Below are 25,357 nucleotides of genomic sequence, written 5' to 3'. Positions count from 1 at the left end.
AACTTTCCAAAAAAATGATTAAAATATTCATGTCATTGATCCAGAGATCCCACTGCTGATCTCCCAAAGAGGTCAAAAACAGAAAGAGCCAATATATACCAAAATATTCTGAGCAGGGCATTTGCAGTAACAGAGAACACCAAGGAGATCAGTTAAACAAAGTGTAGTACAAGACTTAAGGGACTATTACTGAGCCATAAGAAATAATGAATGTGAAGATTTCAGAGAATCATAGGACGATACATGATCTGATGCAGAGTAAAGTAAGCAGAACGAAAAAAAAAATACAAACTACTAAAAGGCTCTTCTCCCCTTTCTTTTAAAATTTTTGTTACAAGGAAATGCTTTCTAGGTGAGAACAATCGAGAGACAAATTCAGAAAAGAATGTGATATAAAAACAAGATATAAATAAGAATAAGATTTTTTTAAAGAAAATAAATGGCTTTCACTTCAATACTGAACAGAGTTGAGATAAATTTATACTCAAGGTCACAGCTATGGCTCTTCTAAGGGAAAGAGAAGAGATGGTGAATGGGAAGGGTCATCGAATGGGAGACTCACTACCTCCATCAACAAACTCCCACTGCACTGTGGTGGCAGGAAGGAAGAACTAGTGATAAGGCATTCACTAGGGTTCTATCATAAATACTGGCTGCTTGAATGAACCTCGAAAGAACAGTGGTAAGCCAACCATCTACCTTACTGCTGCTGGGAGGGATTTGTTTAATTTTAGTGTAGCATGGAATTCTAGAGCTGGACCTTTATGACCTCGTTCAACCCCTTCATTAAAAAGCAGAAAAGTTGAGTGAATTGTCCAAAGGTAGACAACTAGTTGGTGACAGATACAATAATTGAACCCCAATATTTTGGTTCCTAGTCCCTGCCCTCCTTGGAGGGCAAAATCTGTGTCTTCTTTTGTATTCTCCCCAATTTCCATAAGAATATCCCACCACCCAAAGTACTTTCCTAGTCCTGTGCTGAGCATATAGCAGAAACATGAGATGTCCATTAATTGCAGCATGGCTAAGCAAATTGTGGAATATGAATGTAATAGAACATTATTAGGCTGTAGGAAACGATGAATATGAAGAATTCAGAGGAATTTGGGAAGATGCATAAAGTGATACATAGTGAAACCAGCAGAACCAAGAGCACAATTTGCCCAATAATGCCGTGTAAAGGAACAACCAAAGATATCAGAACTCTGATCAATGCAATGACCAAGCTTCAGGAGGCTTGGTGAAATGCATCTCCCTCCTCTAAATGGAGAGATGATAAACTATAGCTACGAAATGAGGTATATGTTGACATAGGGTAATGTATTGTTTTGTTTTACTTAACTTAGTTCTTTATTATACTGGAGGAGTCTACAGGGAAGGAGAGAGGTATTAGAAAGTGGTATCAATGTTTGTTTTTTTAATCATTAATCAAAATTTTATTTTAAAAATTTTGAAAAAATAAAGGAGGAAGAAAATATAATGCAGCCAATAGGGATCAACAAAATCTCACTCCAATCATGCCCATCACCTCAAGTTTGTAATCAATCTTCTCATGATGAAAATGCTTCCTAGGTGAGTTTACTCTTTAAGAGCGCTCATGTGCACATGTTTTCCCATATTTTTACCAAGGTCCTTTCCCACCCCCCCAAATTCCTATGAAAATACATACAACACTTAAAATAATCACCTGGAGTAAATAAAAGAAGGAAGCAAACTGATCCTGGAAGTTCTCTACAAACAACTCCCTCTAAAGAAAGTTTAGTCTCTCAAGCTCAGGAAACATAACATGTGCATTTTATCACATGAAGGAGAACGAAAAGAATAACTAAAAATTCTCGACAGTTATGAAGCATTTCATGGATATTCTCTCACATGTCATCTTCCCAACAATATTGTCAGGCAGGTAGCATAGTATGATCCCCTTTTACAGATGGGAAGACTGAGGTTCAAAAGAACTAACACTTTCAAATTTGCAGAAGACACAGAGTTAGAAAGGATAGCTAACACACTGGATGGTAGTATCATCAAGACCCAAAAAGATCTTGAAAGACTAGAAAATGAGGCTAAACAGTTTCCTTATCTATAAGGTAGGGGTAATAATGTCCACAAAACCTATTTCACAAGGTTGCCATGGGGATTAAATGCAACAATGTATTCTCACACTTTAAAGAAATATATAACAGTCAGTTATCATTGCCTCATCCAAAAAAAGTTTGAATCAAATAAGATAAAATTTAAAAGATATAAGTGTAAAGTCTTGGGCTCAAACAAATCACCTTCAAAAGTTCAAGATCAGGGAGGCATGGTTTATCTTAAGAAGATCTAAGGGTTTTAGTGGACTCACTCAATACGAATAAACTATGTGATACAAAAGATTTTCTTTGAACAAAGCTAATTCAATCTTGGGCAGCATTAAGAGAGGTGTACCTTCTAGACATAAGGAAATAATAATGCCACTGTGCTCTGTCCTGGTCAGATCATATGTGGAGTACTGCATTCAGTTCTGGAAACCACATTTTAGAAAGAATATTGGTAAGTTAGAGGACACCCAGAGAAGCGCAACCAGAACAGTGGATGGGAGAATCACTTCAAGGAACTGAAGGATGGCTAGAAAACTCTGGGAAATATGATATTTGACTTCAAACATCAGAAAGGCTCTCATGGAGAAGAGTGATTACAATTCTGTTTTGGTTCCAGAGGACCTGACTAGGAGCAATTGGAAGAAATTGTAAAGAAACAGATTTAGGCTTGATATCAGCGAAAATGTCCCAGCAATCAGAGCTACCCCAAAGTGGCATGGACAGCATTGAGAGACAGCAGAGTTCATTCTCCTGCACTGGAGGTCTTCAAGCAAGGATCAGATGTAATGAAGTGGGGATTCTTTCTCAGATATGTGTTGGAATAGATGGCTGTTCAAGTACTTTGCAACTCACAAAATCCATGATTCTGTGATGTGCCCAAGGTCACAAAACAAGAAGTACACTGCGCTGGGAGTCAAGATAGCTGGATCCCAATAAGGATCTAAAAGTAACTTAGTGTACGATCTGGGACAAATTGCTCCATCTTTCCAAGCCTCTGGTTCCTCACATAAAATACTAGTTAGACCAGATGATCTATAAAAGGGTCTTTCCAAGTCTAACATTCTTTGATTCTGATCAGGGTAATAATGAGTGAATCATTTTCCCTGCAACACTGGAGAACGTTCCTAGATCTAAAAATGAAATCGCCACTCACAATGAAAAACTTTCTAGCTCTGAGAGAAAACAGCCATACATGGAATAAAATGGCTTTCCTTTCAGCACTCAGCCAGGGAGAGTTCTGGAATCACATTTGGGGAATATAAACAGTTAGGGGCAAACATAAGGCAGTTCAGGTTTTACACAATCATGGCAACAAAAGTGAGATTTATTCAGTGCTGAATTAAGCTCTTTATATTGTTTCTACTTAAAAAGGAAATGTATTGACTACAGTTCTTCTTACAGATTTATCTTTCCTGACATCAAGCACATTCATAGCCTATTTTAAATTCCAGGGAACAATGTTGGTCTCAGGAAAGTGAATACCAGAATGTTTCATCAGACCATTTGGAAAGTAAGAAGAAGCAGCGCCATTTTTGATGCTCATAAAACACAGACAAGGTTGATTATCCTACCAGTCTTAACTTCAAGTTAGAGAAATGCCTGTTTGTGAGAGCTGAAGTCTGGTCCAAGCCAACCTTTTAAAAATCCATTTCAGAGACATGTTATTAAACAGACAGAAGGATTCTTGGCTGTATTTGAGGATGCTTACTTACTTGGCCTGAATGGAGTTTTATACCACTCTGAAAAAGAGTGAGAAGGACTAAGGTTAGATTAAGCAGTGAATAATAACAGTTAAAGTTGAGTGAACATAGCAAATCACAGAATGTTTGAGCCAGAAAGGATTTTAAAGAAAATATAGTACAAACTCTTCATTTTACAAAGACCCAGAGAAGAGACAAAATGGCCAACATCACACAACAAGTTGCTGGCAAGGTCAGGATCAGAACCCAGGTCTCTGGATTCCAGGTGGAATAATCTTTCCAACACACCATAAGCGTTCAACTTGTCCCAAGATGCTTATACGTCTTTAAACTTTACCTTGTCTTATCACTATCTTAAACATTTCTTGTGTAGTGTGCAAAATTTACATTGTTATTTTTAAATAGTTATAGTTTTATAGAAAAAAAAGCGTAATCAGTTGGATCTGGATTATATTTCTATTTTCTTTCAGTTCTCTTTGGGAAAGCAGAATCATTTGTTGTATCCAGCCATACCAAGGCACACTATTTACTAGTAGCAGCTATCCAAATAGTATGTACTGTGTGACTGGGGTAGGGAGGAACAGCTTTTACAGGGCTACTTCTACAAACACAAACCTGTCCCGCAAAATGGCAAATAAGCAAAAAAATTTCCTTGACCTTCATCAACAATGCATTTGACAAATCCTATTATGCAGTTACAGAGTGACTGAGTAGAAACATAGTCAACTGCTCAGGCTAACTTTAGGGAGTAAATAAAAATTCCCCACAAACACCTGAAGAAGAATTCTATGGTATGCCATTTCCCAGTGGGGCTAAGATATATTTGAGAAATCAATCAGTATTTCTGGACTGGAACACCCTATCCCGATAAAATGCAAAACCTTCTACGCAAAGCCAAGGAGTTCAACATTCATTAGGCAGTTTTTGTTTTTCTTCCCCCCTCCCCATTTCCTTTTCACCCTGTTACATGCCTTTGGTCTTAACCTTTGGTCTTAAGGAATCTTTCCTCCTGGTTCAAAGGCATTTCAAAAGGTTAAAATGAAGGGGGGAGGAGAGTACATGCCACACAAAAAGAGCAAACCCTTTTCAGAATTAATCATGCCCAGACTGTGTTTCCCAACAAAGGTTTCCATTGTTACCTTAAAACAGAACTATGCAACTGGAGTCAGCCCAGCATAGTGGAAAATGTACCAGGCAGGAAGTCAGGAAAGAGTCCCAGGTGTCAGTGCTGACTCTGACACTCACTAGTTGTGTGACCTTGGGCAAGTCACTGACCTCTCTCTAGGCCTTTTTTCTCAACTATAAAATGAGAGGACTGGTCTTTATGTTCTCTCTACTCAGAACATCTTCCAGTGAAAGGTTCCTCCATAGAGCTTTGGGCCCACTAGGTCATGAGATTCTCTTATAGGAGGGTATATTCACACCCTCTTCTCAAACAATGTTAGGAGTCCTCTTTCTCCTTCGCCCCACTCGGCCTCGCAAACTAGACACTTTTCTTGCTCTCTCCTCTTCAGTCTCTCCTAATTACCAACCCCACCCATCACTCTGTAAACCTTGGGGTACCCTTATTTCCCCCCCGTTATTCAAATGGAAGTTGTTTCATGCCCATCAAGAATCCCCAAGTACTAGGTTTAACAGAGAAATTCAAACACGTGCAGCATAGATAGTAAGGAGGAACAGGGAGGGAAAACCACTTGTCACACATGGGTCTGAGGATTCTTGTTGGACATCCAAAGCCCTGCACGACTTGGGTTTGGCTCTCAGAGGCCTTGGGTGGGGCGGCTCACATTTCTCACTCTCCTGCCACCAACTGATAGGAGCTAAGGGAGCCAGGGACACTGAGCCTCAGCTCCACCCAGCCCGCTGGCTTGCTCCCTCGGGTTTCTGGGCCTGGGGAAGATAGGGACATAAGAAATACACTTATCCATTGAGTCATAGCCCCAACAGGGCCCATTACAAAGCCCACCTGCTTTCCCACCTTCCAAACTCCAAGGCTCCCAGAACTCTCAATACCATTTTTGCTATTAGCTCTCAGGCCCCTTCTTAACACCAAGCCCACTGACGTACTCTGTAAAGTAGGGGGATTACTTGCCTTAGGGCCCTCATCTTGTTTGGAAATGTTTGTGAAGGGAAGATTTCTTCTATACTGGGAGAAAAGCCTCAGGCTTTCCTCCTCCCAGCCCCAGCGCTGTAAGCATGGAGGAACCAAACACATCTGACCCTCAGAAAGCACTTTTTCATGAGCCTTATTCAATAAATTCATCCGGGTCCTGATTTGGGGAGCTGCTGCCTAGATCCAAAGGAAATGTCTTAAGCTCCGACTTAGGGTATTTCTATCACTGCTTCACATTATTCGTCTCGCACAGACTATTTAATCAGTATAGAACAATTATTACACAAGCGTTTGTTAAGTTTTGGAGTCGAAGCTGGTTGTAGGCAAACAGTTAAGGAGGCAAGTTTGTCTCATCTTAAATCACCCCTTTCTGCTCCTGGTTGGTCAGACAATCAACAAATATTTATTAAATACCAAGTACGTGCTAAGCCCCCGGGATACAAAAAAAGACAAAAAACAAACAAAACAAAAACCCAACCCAACAACAACAACAACCCAGTCCCTGCCCTCAAGGAGCTCACAGTGTGATGGAGTGGGGGGAGGGAGAAGGAATGTTTTTAAACCCTTTCTACTTTCCCTGCCTCAAGGGAGGCCCTTCCCTTACCATCTTTGGTGCCCAAAGCCCTTAGCCTGGGGTGCTTAACCTGAGTCCCATAAACTTTTTCTAAAAAAACATTTTGACAACTATATTTTAATATAACGGGTTTCCTTTGTAATCCTATGTATGTTGTTTTGTCCATTTAAAAACACCATTCTGAGAAGATCCATAGGCTTCAGCAGACGAGCAAAGAGGTCCAAGATGCAAAAAAGGTAAAGAACCCCTGCCCTAGGCTCTCCATCACCCACCTTCAAAACGGCTCACAGAGGTGTTTTAATCTTAACTCTGCTACCAACTCAGTAGGAGGCTTTAGGCAAATTGGAACCTCTCCATGTCTCATTTTCCTTACCTGTAAAAGGAAAGGGGGAAAAATGACCTATTCTGTTACCTCCCAGTGGCGTGGAACTGCCCTTGAGTTCTCCAAGTCTGTAACAGTAGAACTCAAGCATTGACACTGAGTACTGTTCTTTCAACAGACCGTGTTTACATTCCACCCATCAGCCCAGGTAAGTAAAGAGTCTCAGTACCAGTAGGTTGGATACTTGGAGATGCATTCTTTGGCCACGACGAGACATGACACAAAAGAAAATGGCCTTTAGCCCTGTGTAACCCTCTTCTGCTTCTGCGGTGATGGAGAGAGGGTGAGAGGGGTCAAGAATCATCCATCTTTCAACCAACTATAAATAGTAACTTAACTGATGGTACCCTAAATGTGAGATCCTTGTTCAGTGACCAATCTCAAGTTTGGCATGATTAAGTTCTTCTAGTAGTATATCCATTCTCACCACAAATGTAACCAAAAACAAAAGCAAGTGAAAAGGAAAGATAGGTCACAGGTTCTCCTTGGAGAAGTAAATCAAGGAATCAGCAGAGTCAATTTTATCATGCATGCAAAGGCAACAAGACATACAATTTCACGGGATAGTTGACTATCTCATGTTGCAGTATTCATGAATTTGCAAGAAGATCATCATGAAGAAATTGTACTTAAATACCAACACCTATAACAAAGAATGAAGAGTTAGAAAAATTCTAGAAAGAACTCAGTAAGATCCTCCAAATTATGTCAACATATACTTTGAATGCCTTCATGTCAAAGGTGACCATAAGGAAGGAAAGTACAAAATATGTTAAAAAACATAGGTCAGTAGTAAGAAATCAGAGAGGTTAAAGGCCTGTAGCCTATCAGGAAGTCTCACGACTATACATCATACTTTCTTCAGGAAATAAAACAGTAGGCACTGGCCATATCAAATTCACAAAACATCATAACATTTTAAATTAATTATGTTCTAAAAAATAGGAAACAACAGATTACAGATATAAAATTCATTACCAAATCTGCCATCTGTCTACAGCAAGACCACGGACTTGTTAGTATAAAGATCAAATCAATGCCTAATCAGAGGAAGGAACAATAATGAGAAAAACTATGATGCACAACTGGGGCAACTTCAGCCTAACCTTTTAAAATAAATAGCTGACACTAGAAAATGAGAAATCAATAAAAGAACAGACATTCTCACAGGCTGCTACCATTTTCTAAGAAACTTAAACCAATGTAAGTAAAGCACAATAGTAAGGAGACCAAAAGGGTCTAGACAGAAACTGCCTCAATTTGATATGCGTGCCAAATGGAAAGATATGACAACCAAGGTCAACACCAATTTAGAAACTCATTTGTGAATCTTATGGAAGAGAATGACAGGAGATTATGACCTATACTGCTTCATAAAATAGTGAGAAGCAGAATAAATTTGCAGAAATCTTGGGAAGTGATCTAATTATCAAGATCATCCCAGAGTAGTTAAGGATGAAACTAGAAGGACAAAAAAAAAATTGAAAAATTGAAAAAGAAAATCTGTCAAACAAACTCTTCTATTCATCCACGACAATGAAGCAACTATACTTAGACTCTAACCTCACAGACTCCAAAATGCTACCTGAGAAAGCAGCAATGGTACTAAAGAAAGCAAAGATGGGAGAGTACTTGGACTTTACGAAGAGAAGACCTTGGGGAGCTGAAAGGAACACAATTTGGAAGACATTGAGAAATCAATTATTAAAGTATCTCAAAAGGAGGATGCCAATGGCTTAGGGAAAAAAATTCACAGATCTCATTACTATTACCAAAATAATTAACCCAGAAAATATTTTAAAACTGTTGAATTATAAGGATTTTTTAAAACCTCTATAAAGACTTGATGATAACTACATACACATCAAGGGATCTTTGATGAAGGTATAAGAAGGAATCAGGTAGATTCACAAACAATTCTATGATGGAGCACATCTTCACTGTTATACATTAACTGACAGGTACACAGAGAACACAAAATCCTGCCATGCTTATTGTTTTTTTATCTATAAAAAAGCATTTGCTTCAGTAAAGCAAAACACTACCTTAAAGGCTCTCCTCTAACAAGGCATTTCCCATACATATGTCAAAATCTTACAAAATGCCTTGAAAAAAGTAGCAAAGATAACTTCTTTCAACAATGCCATGATTATTAATATCAAGCAAGTCATATAAAACATGTCCAAGAGAACTCATCATCTTCCCCCCCAAAATCTGTTTCTTCTCTCTAACTTTTCTATTTGTTGATGGTACCACTATTCTCCCAGTCACCTTTGACTCTTCCCCCATATAACTACCATGCCCCGCATACATTGTCTCTTGCATCTATTCTCTCCTTTCAATTTCCACTGCAACCATTCTAGGTCAGACCCTGCTCTCCCTTAGACTACTATAACAGCCTTTTAATTGGTCTTCCTGCCTCTACTCTATGCCTTCTACAATACAACAGCATTTAATCCTCTTTATATACCACTCATGTGTCACTCTCCTACTCAAAATCACCTTCAGTGGCTCACTATTACCAGCTGAATAAAATGTAGACTTCTGATCCAAGGCATAAAAGCTAATTCCAAGGTGATAACCTTGAGGGATCAAGAGAGTATCGATGCTATTCCTTGTAATGGTGAAGTTGGAAAAGGATGTCAAGTTGGAGGCTAAGATGATAAAATTACATTTTTAACATGTTGAGTTTAAGATGAGAGTGGAGTGTCCAAGTGGTAATGCCCTGCAGGGTGAGAAGCATAGGGAGTATGTGAGAGGTCAGTGCTAGACATGTAGACTTGGAAGTCATCAGCAACTGACAGGTGAAACTATGAAAGTGGATTAGACCCAGTAAAACAGTAAATATAGAAGAGCAAGCTATGCTTTGGAGACACCCATAACTGGCTGTAAGAGGGGAGAGAGAGGAGGGCAGGGAGAGAGGGAAGGAAGAGGGAGAAGGCAAAAAGAGAAGAGGAGAGGAAGGGAGAGAGGGGGGAGGGAAGGGAAAGAGAGAGGGAGAGAAGAAGAGAGGAGAGGAAGGGGAGAGAGGGGACAGAGGGGGAGGGAGAGAAAAGGGACAGGAGAGAAGGAGAGGAAAGAAGGAGAGGGGAGAAGGGGAAGAGGAGGGAGGGAGGGAGAGAGAGACAGAGAGAGAGAGATTTGAAGGGGGGAAAAGAATCCAATGCCACAGGAATCAAGGGAGGAGAGCAATTCAAAAAGTCATTCTTCTGCCTACCAGTATGACAAGCCACCCACCTCTTTCCCCACTTCGTGCTCTTTCTCTTCTCTCTCCCCTTGACTACAACAAGGTTAGCTGCTGTCAAACACAGCAAACTTAGTGACTGCTCCCAAACTGGCTCTGTCAACAGACTGCGATGAACCTGTAGCAGCAGCAGCAGCAGCCTGGTTTTCTTCCCTGAACCAAATAGTCTTAATTCCTAAACCCAAGAACTAGAAATGAAAACAAATCCTAAATGTAAATACCAACTTCAGTTGCTTTGCAAATGACTTTGTATTCTGTTCGTCCTGGACTTCCTTTTACAAATGGCTCGGCATGCCAACACAACCTATTTTGTTATTGCACCAATACTTTCAGCCAAGGGTAATAGTGGGTGAGAACCCACATAATTTCCTCTCTTCTTTTAAAGGAGAATCAGGGAATTTTATCTGAAGACCTTAGAGTTCATCTACAGTCACTGAAAGAATCACAATTTTTTTTTAAAATGGAAAGAACCTTCAAAGATAAATCCCCTTCACTTCTTTACAGATCTAGAAACTGAGGTTGGAAGAGGAAACATAAATTGCCCAAGATGAAAAAACTAGTAAATAGCTACAACTTCTATCACTAATTGGACGCCCAAATGGCCTTTAATAAGTTGGATATTTCAAACTAATCATTCAAAGAGTTCTTTCCAACCCCTTCCATTATAAACAACAGTGACAGAGAGAGAGAAAAAAAAACCAAGAAAACATAAAAAAAACAAACTCTGACGACAGTGGCAACATGTACTGTTTAAAATCCTCATTGTTCTGCTTCAGTTCTTAATTTAAGGTGTGAAGGATTAATCACCTCTAGAAACACTGCTGTTAGAAGATGTAAAATATTTAACAAGCTATTTTAAAAATTAAACTGCCCAAGAGCTCTTGGTCTGTGCTCATGGCAACATGTGAGTCTTAAAAATAACACCAAGGGTAGTACTAGTCTTAAGAAGTTAGGGTGAGCCTGTTTCAACTAGGTCTAAATTGAAATCAATGGGCTAAACCCCAGGCACCACGGTGTAGTTTTTTACCTCTATGAAGGTAAATACCATAAATACCGAGTAATCTGAGGAGGGAAAGAAACATTTGAAGACTATGGGGATCAAGAAAGGTCTCAAGAGGGTGGTGGCACCTGAGCTGAGCCTAGAAAGAAGACAGGGATTCTGAGAATGGGGCTCCAAGGAATAAGTGCAAGGGCCCTGGCTTAAATCTAGAGTTTTCTACTTGCTATTTTGGGCAAGTCACTGAACCTGTCCAGACCTCAGTTTCTTCACCTGTAAAGTGAAAAGTCTGGTTTAGACTGCCACTGAGGTGCCTTCTCTTTATAAGATTCCTTGATCTTCAAGGATCAAAGGCAGTGTATTACTCTTTTTCAAGCCCTTTGAAGACTGGGATTTTTCAGAGGGAAGTTGAGGAGACAGACGTCTGTCATTGTACATCATCTCTGTTTTCAGAAGAGTTGGATAAGGAAGAAGGAATCCTTTCCTTTCCTTTTTTTTTTTTTGAAGAAAAGAATGGGACTGGCTTTAATGGGTTTATCCCATCCTAGGGTCCTAGACTTAAAGAGCCAGAAGGAAATTTTCGTGGGTTACAATGCTTACCCCCATTAATAACTCTATTGGAGACATTGAAATGAATTATTTTAAGTCATTTCTCATTTCCTTTTACCATGAATATTGTGACAAGGGAAACAAGCAAAGAACTGGTTTAAACATGCGAGTGCACAGACACACAGACACACACACACACAAGCCTACTACTAGCACCACCCGTTAGAGTCAATGCACACTCATCTGCAGTTGGGGAACAAATCTGGGGATCCTAAAGGCACCCATTCTACAATCAGAGAATCTTACAGCTGGAAGGGCACTTTAGACATCATCCAGTTCAGCCCCCTCATTCTACAGACGAGGAAGGAAACTCTAAGCAAGGAATCCAGTTAGTTTGGTGGCAGAGCTGGATCTAGGAGGCAGACTTCCGGCCTCCTAGTTTACTTTCCAAGGGAACAAACTGCAGTCTTCGATTCAGTTCTGTTAAGCCTAGTCTTTTCCTTCTATCTTTCTTTTGGCAATCAGGGCTAAGTGACTTGCTCAGGGTCACACAGATAGTGTCTGAGGCTGTATTTGAACTCAGATACTTCTAACTCCAGGGCCAGTGCTCTATCTTCTGCACCACCTAGCTGCCTCAAGCATCATACTAGGTGATGGGGATAAATATATCAAAACCAAAACATCTCTCTTCTACAGGTTGAAAATTTGTCCCAAATTGTCCTTTCAATACAGGTGTTTAAATAATCCATGGGTCCAAGTATGAAAGACAAAACCAAATAGCTGAAAATGAAAAACATGCTGGCCCCAGAACCTCTTCCCTCCACCCCACCCTGCCCCACCCCCTCTGCTCCCAAGGACAGCTGTCTTAGAGGCAAGCAGTATCTTCTATCAATGCTCAGGCATGACTAGTATTTCCAAGTTCCTGAGGAGCCTCACCCCCTCACACCTGCCAATTTTAGCTCATTAATTTACCCAGTAGATTACCATCCAGGATCCAAGAATATCAGAGAAAAAAAGCATAAAATCATCCACAAGGCTAAAATGGCCTCATGCAAACTCTGAGGATTTTTCAGATTTCAAGCTACAATTTTTATACCATTATTTTAGAGGTTTTCCACCTCTTTTTGCCAAGCATTGGCCTGCTTTCTTCCAGGGACCCTATTATCCATATGCAGGAGGGGGGTACACTTTGTTCTTTGTACATTCTTAAGTACTATTTTTTTGTTTTGTCTTTTTTTCTTTTTCTTTTCTTTCTTTTTTTTTTTTTTGAGACTTTCAGGGTTATGTGACTTGTCCAGGTTCACACAGCTAGTACATTTCTGAGGCTGGATTTGAACTCTGGTCCTTCTGACTCCAGGTGCTCTATTCACTGTGTCACCTAGCTGCCCCACATCCCTAAGTTCTACTGCCTGCCTCTGTCTCTTTTCATTCCTATGTTGTCTTAGAAAAAACACAGACTGGGAGTCAAGTCCTAGGCCTGGTTGAGCTGATGTGACTTGGGCAAATCTGGACTTCAGTTTCAAAGGATTATGGATTTAGAGCTGAAAGCAAATCTGAAAGTAGCCAGGTGGTACAAAATGCTGATAGATCAAGAAGATGAGTTCAAATCCTACTTCAGATACTGGCTGTGTGACCCTGGGCAACTCACTTAATCTCTTTCCACCTCAGTTTCTCCATCAGTAAAATAGGGATTTTAATAATAATAACACCTACTTTTCAGAGTTGTTGTGAAGATCAAATCAGATACATAGAAATGTGAGTTCTTAGTCCAGGGTAAGTGACTTGTCTAAAGTCACACAGGTTGTATCAGAGGTAGGGTTTGAAACTAGCCAGAGCTCCTCCCCCTACAACACCCCATTTCTTCACCTGTCAGATAAAGAAAATGTCTAGATCTCTTAAAGCCCTTTCAGTCTAGCCTTTGCTGGGACCAACCAAGCTCAGCATGTGGAGATAACTCTGTCTACCCTGACAGCCTGTCATCTGTCGGGTCCAGAGCTATGGCAGGTGAAGTCCAGCCCTTACCTCTCACTAACCTCGTTTTGGACCCTAGGTTTAAAATCTGTTTCCAACACTGCTTCCTACCTCAAAAATTCCTCTTAGGTTTTAGGTCTTAGACAGTTGTTCATGACTAGAGTGTGGATAGAGCACTGGGCCTGGAGTCAGGAAGACCCCAGTTCAAATCTGGTCTCAGATACTTCCTAGCTGTGTGACCCTGGGCAAAATCACTTACCCTCTGTTTGCCTCAGTTTCCTCAATTGTAAAGTGAGGATAATAACAGCATATATGTTACAGGGGTGTTGTGAAGATCAAATGAGATGATATTCGTAAAATCACTTCGCACAGCGTCCAGTATGTAGTAGGTGCTACATGAATGCTTATTCTGTTGCCATTATAGATTTCAAGCTGGAAAGATCTTAAAAATCATCAAGTTCAACCCCTCATTTTAAGAAGATGGAACTGAGGCACAGAGGCTAAATTGACTCACCTTGGGATATATAGCTAGAGGATATTTGAGGCAGAATTTGAACCCAGGTCTTCTGAGTCCAAATTCAGTGCCCTATCCACCATCCCATGCTACCTCTCTTTTTTTTTAAAAGGTAATTGGGGGTTAAGTGACTTGCCCAGGGTCACACAGCTAGTAAGTGTCAAGTGTTTGATCTGAGGCCGAATTTGAACTCAGGTCCTCCTTACCTCAGGCCCGGTACTCTATCCACTGCACCACCTAGCTGCCCCCACGCTACCTCTCTTGATTTGTCTTATACTACAGTCCAGAATCTTACCTTATACAAGAACCTCTCCCCAGCTCGCCAACAAAAACTCAAGCCAGGCAGGGTTGAATCGACACCATGGCTTGCATTCAGAAAGCCTGACAGCCCAACCCTGGCCTGCCCAGAGGACAAGGGAGAAGAGTTCACTGAGATTATAGGCTTGTAAATCATCACTGGGCTTTCCTTACCCAACATATCCTAGACTCAGGGAACTGGCATATAATAATGTGGATGTCCCAGCCAAAACTGAATCTAACCAGGAAAGAACAATTAGCAAATCAGCCAACCTTCTGTTTAGACTACAAACAAGGTAATTGTTGACTTGTAAAGCCAACAGGTTCTGCTTGACGACAAGCTACTACCAAATAAAACTACTGTACTAGAATTTCACCTGTGACTTTTGCCGTGAAGTTCCCCATGAGGAAGCCAAGCTCAAGCCAACATTTATATGTCTGAAATCAAAGCATAAGGCTTTGGTTAAACTGATTAAATTAGTCATCAGTTTTTCATCCTGAAGTCTAAAGGGAAGGATAATTCATGGATATGCTCACTATTCTACCTTGCTGGAGACAAACCAGCAAGAATTCCCAAACTGCCTTCCCTCTTTTAATTATTTCCTATGTATCCCATACACAGCTTGTCTGTACATATTTGTTTGCTTATTATCTTCCCTGTTGGACTGTGAGCTCCTTGAGATCAGGGACTGTCTTTTGTCTTTCTTTGTATGTCCAGTATTTAGCACAGTGCCTAGAACACAGTAGGCACTTAATAAATGTTTATTGATTGACTGGCCAATAGTACTCCTCCCCTATCCCAGGGAATCATAGGGCTGGGAAACAGAGACTGGACCTGTCATTTCATTGATATAGGAAATTTTACAATGAGGAAACTCTACCAATGTAAGTCATCTAGATATTTCCCTAACACTGGGAAAGGAAAGGGACATCCGTCAACAAGTATACTGGCCTATAGCAAATCAATGATCTACTCTACAAGGAATGATCCTATTCTGCTAGAAGGAACTAGCAAAATGTGGGGACCTCCAAGATTCCTAGAGAAAACCTAAAAGACTTTTCAGTTGCTTGATTTTCCGAGTTTCTATAGCTCGCCCCTTCCTGGCCTCAGTCTCCTTGTCATCACCACCTCTCCTCCTCCCTGTAAAGAAAGAGTGAGGGGCTGTCTTTCAAACTGTAGCTCATCTGGGTCTCTCCCCACCCCTCCAACCAGCCTCGGTTGGAAGCATAGGAAAGAGAGCCTTTTCCTCTCTCTACCCTTGACCAAGGTACCCACTGGAAGCCCTGAATTCCGGAAAGACACCCCATGAAAGAGAGCATATAAAAAAAAGGCTGACTGTGGAGCAAGGCTGATAAGGAGTAAAGGTTCTGGTGGAAAAGCCCATATGCCCCAGAGAGTGATCCCTGGGCCACCAGGTACAAGTAAGCAGAGGAATAGAATCCTGAGGGTTTAGTGCTGAGGCATTTTAAAATGAGCAGGTCTTGTAGAAATAACCCCTGGCTCTGGAACACTTTGTTACTATTCCCTCTGTAGGTGGTAAGTTCTATAAACACTGTCTGACTTGCCAACATTTATTTTTCCACTCTGCAGTTGCCTATTAAAAAAAAAAAAGCCAACAACAACAACTCCAAAGAGCCACAAGTAAATTCTACCCTTTAACCAGCAAAGTTCCAGGAGAGTAGGACGCTGAACCCAGATTCAAATTATCTATCTAGTTACGCTGGCCCATGAAACCTTCGGAGAGTTATAGAATTCGTACCTCAGTTTCCTCATCTGTAAAATGAGATGAGTACCCATCCTTCTCTGAATCAAATGCTCTTGGAATTGGAAGGGACCTTAGACACCATCTTGTCCAACTATTCGACCAAGGCAGGAATCCTGTCTCCAACATCCCTGACAAATGCTGCTCCTGCCTGTGGTTAAACACTTCTATGTTCGGAGTGCTCATTACTTCATGAGACAGCCTATTTCACATCTAGACAGAGGAGGATGCATGTTATATGGTGGAAGAGAGCCAGACTTGAACAGAAAAGACGGTGTTTGAGTCCCAGCTCCTTCACTTCCTAGTGGTATGACCTTGGACAAATCACTTTTCCCTAGGTCTTGATGTTCTCAACTGTAAAATGACTGGGTTGAACTGTATGAGTTCCAAGGTCCCCTCCAGCTCCGATGTGGTCTGGGATTCTGTGAATTCCAGCTATTAGAAAATTCTTCCTTATCTAGAAAAGGGTAGGAATCAGACTCCCTCTAACTTCCACCCTTTGGTTCTTCCTTATTATTTTATTAGAACACAACGGACTGTGAGGATGAAGTGAAATAAAAGGCATGGACATTCTTTCAAACTGTGAAAAGCCCTACCCAAGTATAAGATGATTGGATCCATTTATTTCTAGCTCAGAGGAATCAGATCTGAACCCACAACAACAGAGGCCCCATAAATCAAGTACATTATACACTACCTGGGGATGGCAATCTCTTTAGTGCTATGGCCACTGTCTATCCGTATCTTCTGAATTGATGCCAAAGCCTAAAAGATTCCCAGTCTCATAAGACAATCATCTAGCATACATCAGCCCACCCTAGTCACCAATAAAGTCTTTCACTTTGATGTTCCTCAATTTCCACATCTGCTTTGGTTCTTCTGCCAGAGTCACAAATTTTTTTTATTTTCTCCCTCTTTTTTTTTTAACTAAGCACAGCTACATCAATGAAAGAATAGAATAGAATAACTAGAAAGAACCTGAGAGATCATTTAGATCAATCCCCTTGTTTTATAGACAGAGAAGCTAAAACTCAGAGATGTAAATGATGTTCTCAAAGCAACTCATCTAGTTGACTGCACACCCAGAACAGGGCTTAGCAAAGCCTGCATCCCTTAGCAGACAATTAATAAACACTGGTTGACTTGACAAGAACCCAGGTCCCTGCTGACTTACCATTACCCTTCTCCCCCTACCGCTCTACACTGCCTCTCTTCATTAAACTATCAATTGTCTGTTGGTCAGAATTTCATCAGCATATCATCAACAGGATTGGTTAGGTTTGTTAGGATATCATCAAATGAGATGATAATATGTGTAAAACACTTTGCAAACATTAAGGTCATGATAATAACAACAACAACTTTACGTAGCACTTTATGGTAGCACAGAACCTTTACCCCTTCTCAGCCTTGCTCCACAGTCAGCCTTTTCTTATATGCTGTCTTTCCTGGGGTGTCTCTCTGGAATTCAGAGCTTCCAGTGGTACCTTGAGTCAAGGGTAGAGAGAGGAAAAGGCTCTCTTTCCTATACTTCCAACCAAGGCTAGTTGGAGGGGTGGGGAGAGACCCAGAGGAGCTACAGTTTGAAAGACAGCCCCTCACTTTACAAATATTATCTGATTTGATCCTCACAACAACCTTAGGTGTTAACAATAACATCTCCACTTTACAGATGAAGAAACTACAGCAGACAGAAGTTAAGTGACTCGCCCAGGATCACAGCTAGGAAATGTCTGAGAGCAGATGAACTCAGGTTTTCTTGACTCCAGACCCAGTTCTGTATCCCACTGCACCATCATTATTGTGATATTCTTTGTATTTTTAAAACTGTGTACATGCTATATTTGTCCCCTCACCAAGAAAATATAAGTTCTTTGAAGGCAGGAATTGTTTCCTTTTTTTTTGTCTCTATACCCCTGACACCTACAGCACAGTGACTGCCTACGATAGGCACTTAACAAATGTGTTTTGTTTTGTTTTGTTTTTAATTGAAATTGAATTGTCTTATGGTGATTCTGTCCCAGTAGAACATGTGATCTTTTTTTTTCTAAAATAGTCTTAGGTTCAAATTTCTAGGATTCCATAAATAGATTTATCAAATCACATCTGAGTGCTGACTGCTGGCCTTAACATTCATCATTAAAAACACTTTTATTCGGTACCTTTTGGGACCACAGTAAGAAATATGGTAGAGAGGTCAAAAGTTGAATAAGTACTGGAGGGTCCCTGCCCACAGGGAGTTTACAGTCTAGTGGGGGAGGAAGTGTACAAAGTAGAAAATGATAAGTATAAAAGAGAATTTACGAACAGAAAGCAAGGAGGAGCTAAAGAGATTCATCCTTAGTTTCTCATTTATTTTAATGGTTTGTTGTGGTTTTTTTTTTTTTTTTGCTTTTTTTGGTGAGGCAATCAGGGTTAAGTGACTTACCCAGGGTCACACAGCTAGTGTCAAGTGACTGAGGCTGGATTTGAATACAGGTCCTCCTGACTCCAAGGCTGGAACTCTATCCACTGAACCACCCAGCTGACCCTTTAGTTTCTCATTTTGAGAAACTGTTACCTGGGTGTACTCTGCTTAGGCCCATCTATGTCTCTAAACAAATAAAGTCCTGGCTAACAAAGGCTCTGTATCAGAAACCCACTTCCATGCAACAATAAGATGACAGCCCATTCTACAGAACAAATATCTATCTTTTCTGATCCCTACTTGCAAACTCTACCATTCCACAGGACTAATTGTTTCTTGTTACCAATATTCTACCCCTGTCAGAATGCCCTGGATGACATAGAATTTGTGATGCTTTCTCACGGCAATCACAGTAACTGAGTTCCCACATCAAAACCCTTACACTAACTCATGCCCAGCTTCCATTTTAGAAGCTGGCAACCCAAGCTTCCAGCTCCTTTCATAAAATGAATGACTAGCCATTATTCCCGGAGGGGCCAATTCAGGCCAGGGAAGAAAAAAAAATAAAACAAAAATCTGCCTTCATGGGCTCTCCCTAGACTGGAGAACCCATCACTTCTCCTCTCCCCCAGTATCCTCTCAGCCCTTCCCCCATGCCACAGCTTCAATTCCCTGGACCTGCATGAGTGATGTTGTACTGGGAGGAAGTGATTTTTTAAAAAGCACTTCTCCTAGAAGAGGACATCCCTTTTGAACCATAACCAGAATGGGAAGCCTTTTTTCTAGGGAGGCTCAAGGACCCACAAGGAAAGAGAGGGGAAAAGGAAAGGAAACGAATCAAAAAAAAAAAAATGATAGTATTTGGCTTGGTCAATTTAGAACAGGAAACCTAGAGCATCATTCAATAAATATGACAAATACTTCAAAATATACTTTAATTTTATGTGATGGCCAGTTAAGGGGAGGAAGGTGGGGGGGAGAGGAAAAGGAAGCCCACAGAGGGAAGAAAAGAGACTGACAGGCTGGTAGATTGCTAATGAAAAGAAGGCTGGAGTCAGGAGGTCTGGGGTTAAATCCTGTCTCTTCCACGTCCCAGTGGTGGGACCTTGGCCAAATCAATTCATCTTTCTGACCCTCGGTTTCCTGGACTATAAAAGGAGGATGATGATAGACACAGACACACACCTCCCTCATGTGTGTGATATCAACATGTGTGATAAGTGTGATATCCACATGCAACATGAGCTGCTATTATTACTCATGTTAATAAGAGGAAGGGGAAAAGAAGCAGAGAAAAACCACAGCCTTAGGGAGAGGGAGCCAGGCTTAGTAGGTGGCAGAGGGCTCCTGCAGGTTCACCAAGCTCGCACAGGCTTCAGAGGGTTATCTCTAGCATTGGAAAGGTAATTAGGGGATCCAGAAATATCTGTGAAATCATGAAAGGTGGAAAAAGGCCAAAGCAGGAGGAGAATCCAGTATACACTTAACCATGAAGAGGAAACAGGAAGGCAAATAAATGGACAAAGAAAGACTCCTGATGGGCACTTGGAGGAAGTCACGGAAGGATTGTTAGGCTATTTCATATGTGAGATTCATTTATTTAAATGCAAATAGATACTAAGCAAGTTCAGTAGGTTGTTTTGATGTTCCATGCCGATTTCAGTAAAACATTAAATTTTTAAAAGATAAGTAGGTGATTAAGCACGGGTCACAGCTCTTCAATTATCTTTTATTATCATTAAACCTCCCAGAATCCATGGGGAGAAATTATTCTGTGGGCTACCAGAAGCAGTCATCAGAGAAAAAGTAGATCAAATCAAGTTGGTTTAAGCCATAGGTTAGAGGACTTTTTAGTACTAGGACCAGACTCATAAGGAAGATAGCATGATATAGCAGAATGGCAAATATAAAGTCCAAAGACAGGGGTTTGTATCTACCAAGTACGCATATGACCTCTCTAGGACTTGGTTTCTTTTGGACTAAATGACCTCTTACAGATGGGGGAAGGGGAGTTATTGACAGTCATCTTGACCTATGTCTTGCCACTGGATTCTGATGATTCTGGAGGAGAGGGGCTGATGACTCTGCACATCTCTGCCTCACTTAAAGCCAATTCACTTGCAAGTCAGGACGTCACCCTCCTTGACAAACAATAACAACAATCTTACAGATCATCTACACCCCTAATTTTACATCGGAGGAAACTGAGTCGAAAAGAGGCAAAGGCTATCTAATTCATAAATGGCAGAGCTAGGATTTGAACCTCCAGGTCATCTGACCCCCAGTCCATGGCTCCTACTACTTAATACCATAATCTCTGAGATGTCGTCTTTGGAAAGAAAGCCTTCCCCTACCCATGATGGCTAAAAGCTTTCTATTAAGAAATTGAGTACTCCAAAGAAAACAACAGCTTAGAGGTCATAGAAAGAAGGAAATGTGACTTGATTTGAAAACTACATTGAACTGTTTTATCAAAATGTAGCACCCCTACTCCACCCCTCAACTGTTCCTTCCTCTGTTAGTACGGGACCAAGGGATGATTCTGTGGCCCCCACTGAGTCAAATTCTTGAGCTGACCCTGACACCATCTTACCTTCTCAAACTAATCCGAGATAAGTCAAAAGTGACTCCAAACTCATTCAGACCTTCTGTGAACCCAAGTCCAAATAGACCCATGCTTCAGTTTGTCCTTAATCTCTCCCTCCCCCTCCTTCTCCGAAAACCAATCCTAATCCAAACTCTCCAACCTCATCACAAGGAAAATAACATGTAGGAAAGACATATTTTAATATTCTTGACTTCCAATAGAAGCATGCTATTAGCACCTTATTTGGAGGTCCAGGCCCCTTTCCTCCTCTCCTTCCTTAGTCCTTGGTATCCAGTTATTGACTCTCTTTTGATGGTTACAAGGAGTCCATGCAATCAGATTTCACTCATTCACCCTAATCAGGGGAAAGGCCAGTCTGAGTGATAAATCACATGCCAACCAGCCATCATGGTGTAAGGTAAAGAAGAATGAAGCATTGGTCTAGTCAAGGAGGATTCCAGCCAAAGGGATCTCTGAGATCACCTCGTTTCAAAACCTTCCTTTTACACATGAAGAAACTGAGGTCCAGAGAAGGGAAGGGATTCACCCCAAAGTGCACAGCTAATAAGAGACAGGATGGAAACTCAGGTCCTCTGACTCCAAATTCACTGTCCTTGGCTGTGACCCTTGAGCAAATCATTTAACCTCCTTAGGCCCCCGTTACCTAATTTGTAACGTTGGGGGTGGGGTAGATAAAACGTTTGTACCACCTATGTCACAGAGCTGCTATGAGGATAAAACAACATATGTAAAATGCTTTGTAACAGTAAAAGTACCATATGATTATGAGCTGTTATGTTAGCTTTGAGGACATAAAATCACCCTGATGACCAGACTGGGAAAGGGAGGTGAAGGCTATGTATTCAGAGAATCCTTTTACCTGATGTTAATAAGCTGCTACTGCTCAAAGGCTTCCGTGGGCTAACATTTCCTTTATTTGGACTCTTCATTCACTGAGGCAACCTGCACTTCTTTCCCGACAGAGGAAAGATGACAAAAGGCTCAGCTGAACAGATGAATACCCTAAATGAGGGTACTGTTGCAGAGACAGCTCTTGTCACCTGGGGTGTTTGCTGCTTAGGGCCATCTAAGTCTCTAAACAAATAAAATCTTGGCCAACAAGAGCTCTGTACGTGAAAGCCACTTCAATGTAACAGGCCATCAGATGACAATCCATTCCACACAACAAATATCTATTTTTTTCTGATCCCAGCTTGCAAACTGTAACACTCTGTAGGACTAACTGTGCCTGGTCTGTACGGTATTGTATTGTAGTTGGAAGACAGGGCAAGGACAGAAGAAAGGAGAGCTGAAAAGTTTTGTTTTGTTCTGACTCTTAAAATAATAATAGCAGCTCACATTTCTATAGTATGTCTCTTCAATAATCCCACTAATCAATATTATGGCCCCCATTTTATAGCTGAAGAATCTGGATCGGAAAAGTTAAGTAATTTTCCCAGGCTCAAAGGGTTAGCTAGTAAGTGTCAGAGTGGAGGACCTGAACTTGGGTCTTTAGACTATAAGACCAACACTCTTTCCAGCTGTTCCACTCCCAAAATGTTTTGTCTCCCCACACCCCAATCAAACATCCCAATCACCACCCTTCTGAAAACCTTAGTTGAACTATGTGACTTCTGTGACCTTCCAGCTCAAACTCTACAGTATTCTGGCTTTGGGAAGAGGAGGGTACCAGTGAGGGAACGTTCAAAGAGTTTTTCATTTGCTAATTTACCCAGGGGAAACTTCTTGGGTTTCATGTCATCTCCAGGTGCTCCAAACCAGGAATGAGATTTCTGCCTTCCCCTTAAGGGCTCTTTTCCCTAACCCTAACTCCCAAGCAGATGCCTCCCTGCTACCCCTGGTGCACAGAGAAGAGATGCACTAGGTCTGCCCTCTCAACCAGACAACTTTCTCTCCAGCTATGTCACATACACACACACACACACACACACACACACACACACACACACACTGCTCTGTAGGCAGTCATAGAATGCTAGAACCCAAAGAAGCCTGAAAAATCATAGAATCATGGAAGTATTTTAAAGGTCATCTAGTTCAACCCCACTCATTTCACAGATGAGGACACTGAGGCACAGAGAGGTAATGTGAAATCTGGGTCAGGAGGATGTGAAGATCTAGCAAACAATCATTTTTAATTGGGGTAACTGTTCCCTTGTGTCTTCATTTCCTATCCTCTCCCCAAAAAAAAGAAAATCCACTTAAACCATTCATCCCATTCTTTCCTACCAATTTATCTTCCCAACCGCTACCACCACCAAGCAAGGACCACCCTAGTTAAAATGGTACTCTTGTAACATGAGAAGATCAAGCCTAGGAGAGGCAGCTTAAAATAAAAACTATTCCCAGTAAGTGCTAGGCTTGTCCTTACTGATCTTCTAGGGGAGGAAGGGAAGGGTCAGGGGCCCTTTTAACACCAGCCAGGTTCCACGGTGCTCTCCAAATACATCCCTTCCCTACTGATGCAGAAATCAATTCAGGCAAGCAGGCCTTGTGACCAGAAAGAGCATAGAGAACTCACTGTTTCAAGAAATTCAAAGGCTCTGCCCAAACATGCTGAGAAAACCCTGGCTTTTGACGAAACAAGCCAGGCACAGTAGGGTCCCCTTCGGCTTTTATGTGGCAATTTAATAGTGCAATAAATTTCTCTCCCTCCTTAAAGAAAGCACGCACTGGTGGATTTCAAAGACATCTGATGACAACGGTCGCATCAGGGCTGCAGAATTCTATGTAGCTCATGTCAGTGGGGCGACTGGCACAGTCAGACACAACCTTTGATGGATATCTGGAATGGGGCTATCATTTAACCAGGGAGGCCACACAGAAAACTGCAATATTGTATTGAAAGCCGCTCTGCCAATCCAGACAGTTGTATTATTTTCTTCCCCTCCATGAACACCGTTAAAAAGGACTTTCCTCCTGACAAGTGGGAAGAAGGACTCTGGGTGGGAGGCGGGGTGCAAACTAAGCTCTTTATGATAGCAACAAGACTGATGTCCAGTCAATTGTCGGTCTGTCTGTCCCGCTGCTCCACCAAAGTATTCAAGTAACATCTAATCCAGGGATGCATGCTTGGTTTACAGCGCCCAGGGCGGGCAGGCGACGCTGACAATCGTGTCATCAATGGAGACGCCGATGAATGAACACCTGGGATGCTAGCACCAGAATCTCCCACCCACCCAACCAAACCATTCCGCCTCTCTCGGTCTCTGTTGCAGCTGGTGTGGAATTCTCTACCTGCAGCTTTACTTCACAATGCAAACCCACCCCTCCCGAGCCCCGGAGCCCCCCCCCCCCCCCGCCCCATCTATTTTGCAGGACGAGCATTTCCCTCCATCGCCACCTCCCCTCCCGAAGCACTGACACCCCCTCCCTCCCCAAGCGGCCGGGGTCTTCGCATGAGTCCCTGGGAGCAGCCCGAGAAGAGCCCCGTCTGGGACTATCATTTTACCTTTCCACATACTACGTGCTGCTGTGGCCCCGGGAAAGGGGACCTGGAGTCCCCTCCACCAGATGGCCTTTCGAAAGCACCTCCTCCGGGCGCTCCAGACAAAGGGATTCCTAGCTGGGGGGGTGGGGGGCCGCGCCCAGGGGCTCCAGGACCCTCCGCAGTAATCGGGGGGAAAGTTGCGCGCGCGCGCGCGCGCAGAGCCCAAGCAGGAGCCCGGGGCGGGAGCAGGAACAGAAGGAGGAGGATTTACCTTGGTGATGCAAGCCCGTGCCCTTGCTCCCCTAGCACTCCATGCTGCAGCTCGCCCTGCTCTGTTTTTCTGTGACACAGAACTGACTTCACCGACACATGAGCCGCGGGCCAATGGGCGGCTGCGGCCTCCCCCTCATTAACATGCATCTGGAATCCTCCACTCGGGCCGAGCCTGGCCGGCGGGAGGAGTCGGTCCTTTCCTCCGCTCGTGGCAGTGACAGGAAGGGGCGTGGATGCCAATGGGAATCGAGGAAGCCGCCGAGCCTGCCCAGCCTCCCCGGCTCATTGTCAGACTCCTCGAGGGCTGCTGCTGCTAACGCTCATTCCCCAAAGATAAAAGTGAGGGAAGGGACGTTGTTGTTACTCCTTCCTGGCGTGAAGGCTCCAGACTCTGGATCTCTTAAAAATCCTTTCCTGTCTGACCCTGCAAGCCTGCGTAGACTTGGACCGGGAC

General features: G+C 42.1%; 1 protein-coding gene across 4 annotated transcripts in view; it reads right to left on the bottom strand.

The window, feature by feature from the left end:
* SORBS1 (sorbin and SH3 domain containing 1) overlaps positions 1 to 24,973 on the bottom strand; it is a 302,200-nt gene extending 277,227 nt beyond the window's left edge. For all 4 annotated transcript variants that reach the window (XM_027859816.1, XM_027859821.1, XM_027859828.1 and 1 more), the window contains exon 1: positions 24,902 to 24,973. The gene's annotated coding sequence lies outside the window, so the exon portion shown is untranslated. The remainder of the gene's footprint in view (positions 1 to 24,901) is intronic.
* Positions 24,974 to 25,357: the final 384 nt, after the last annotated feature.

Source organism: Vombatus ursinus, unplaced genomic scaffold (assembly GCF_900497805.2).
Source record: "Vombatus ursinus unplaced genomic scaffold, bare-nosed wombat genome assembly UNPS02000749.1, whole genome shotgun sequence".
Lineage (NCBI taxonomy): Eukaryota > Metazoa > Chordata > Mammalia > Diprotodontia > Vombatidae > Vombatus > Vombatus ursinus.
This window is presented reverse-complemented; position numbering and strand designations above follow the sequence as displayed.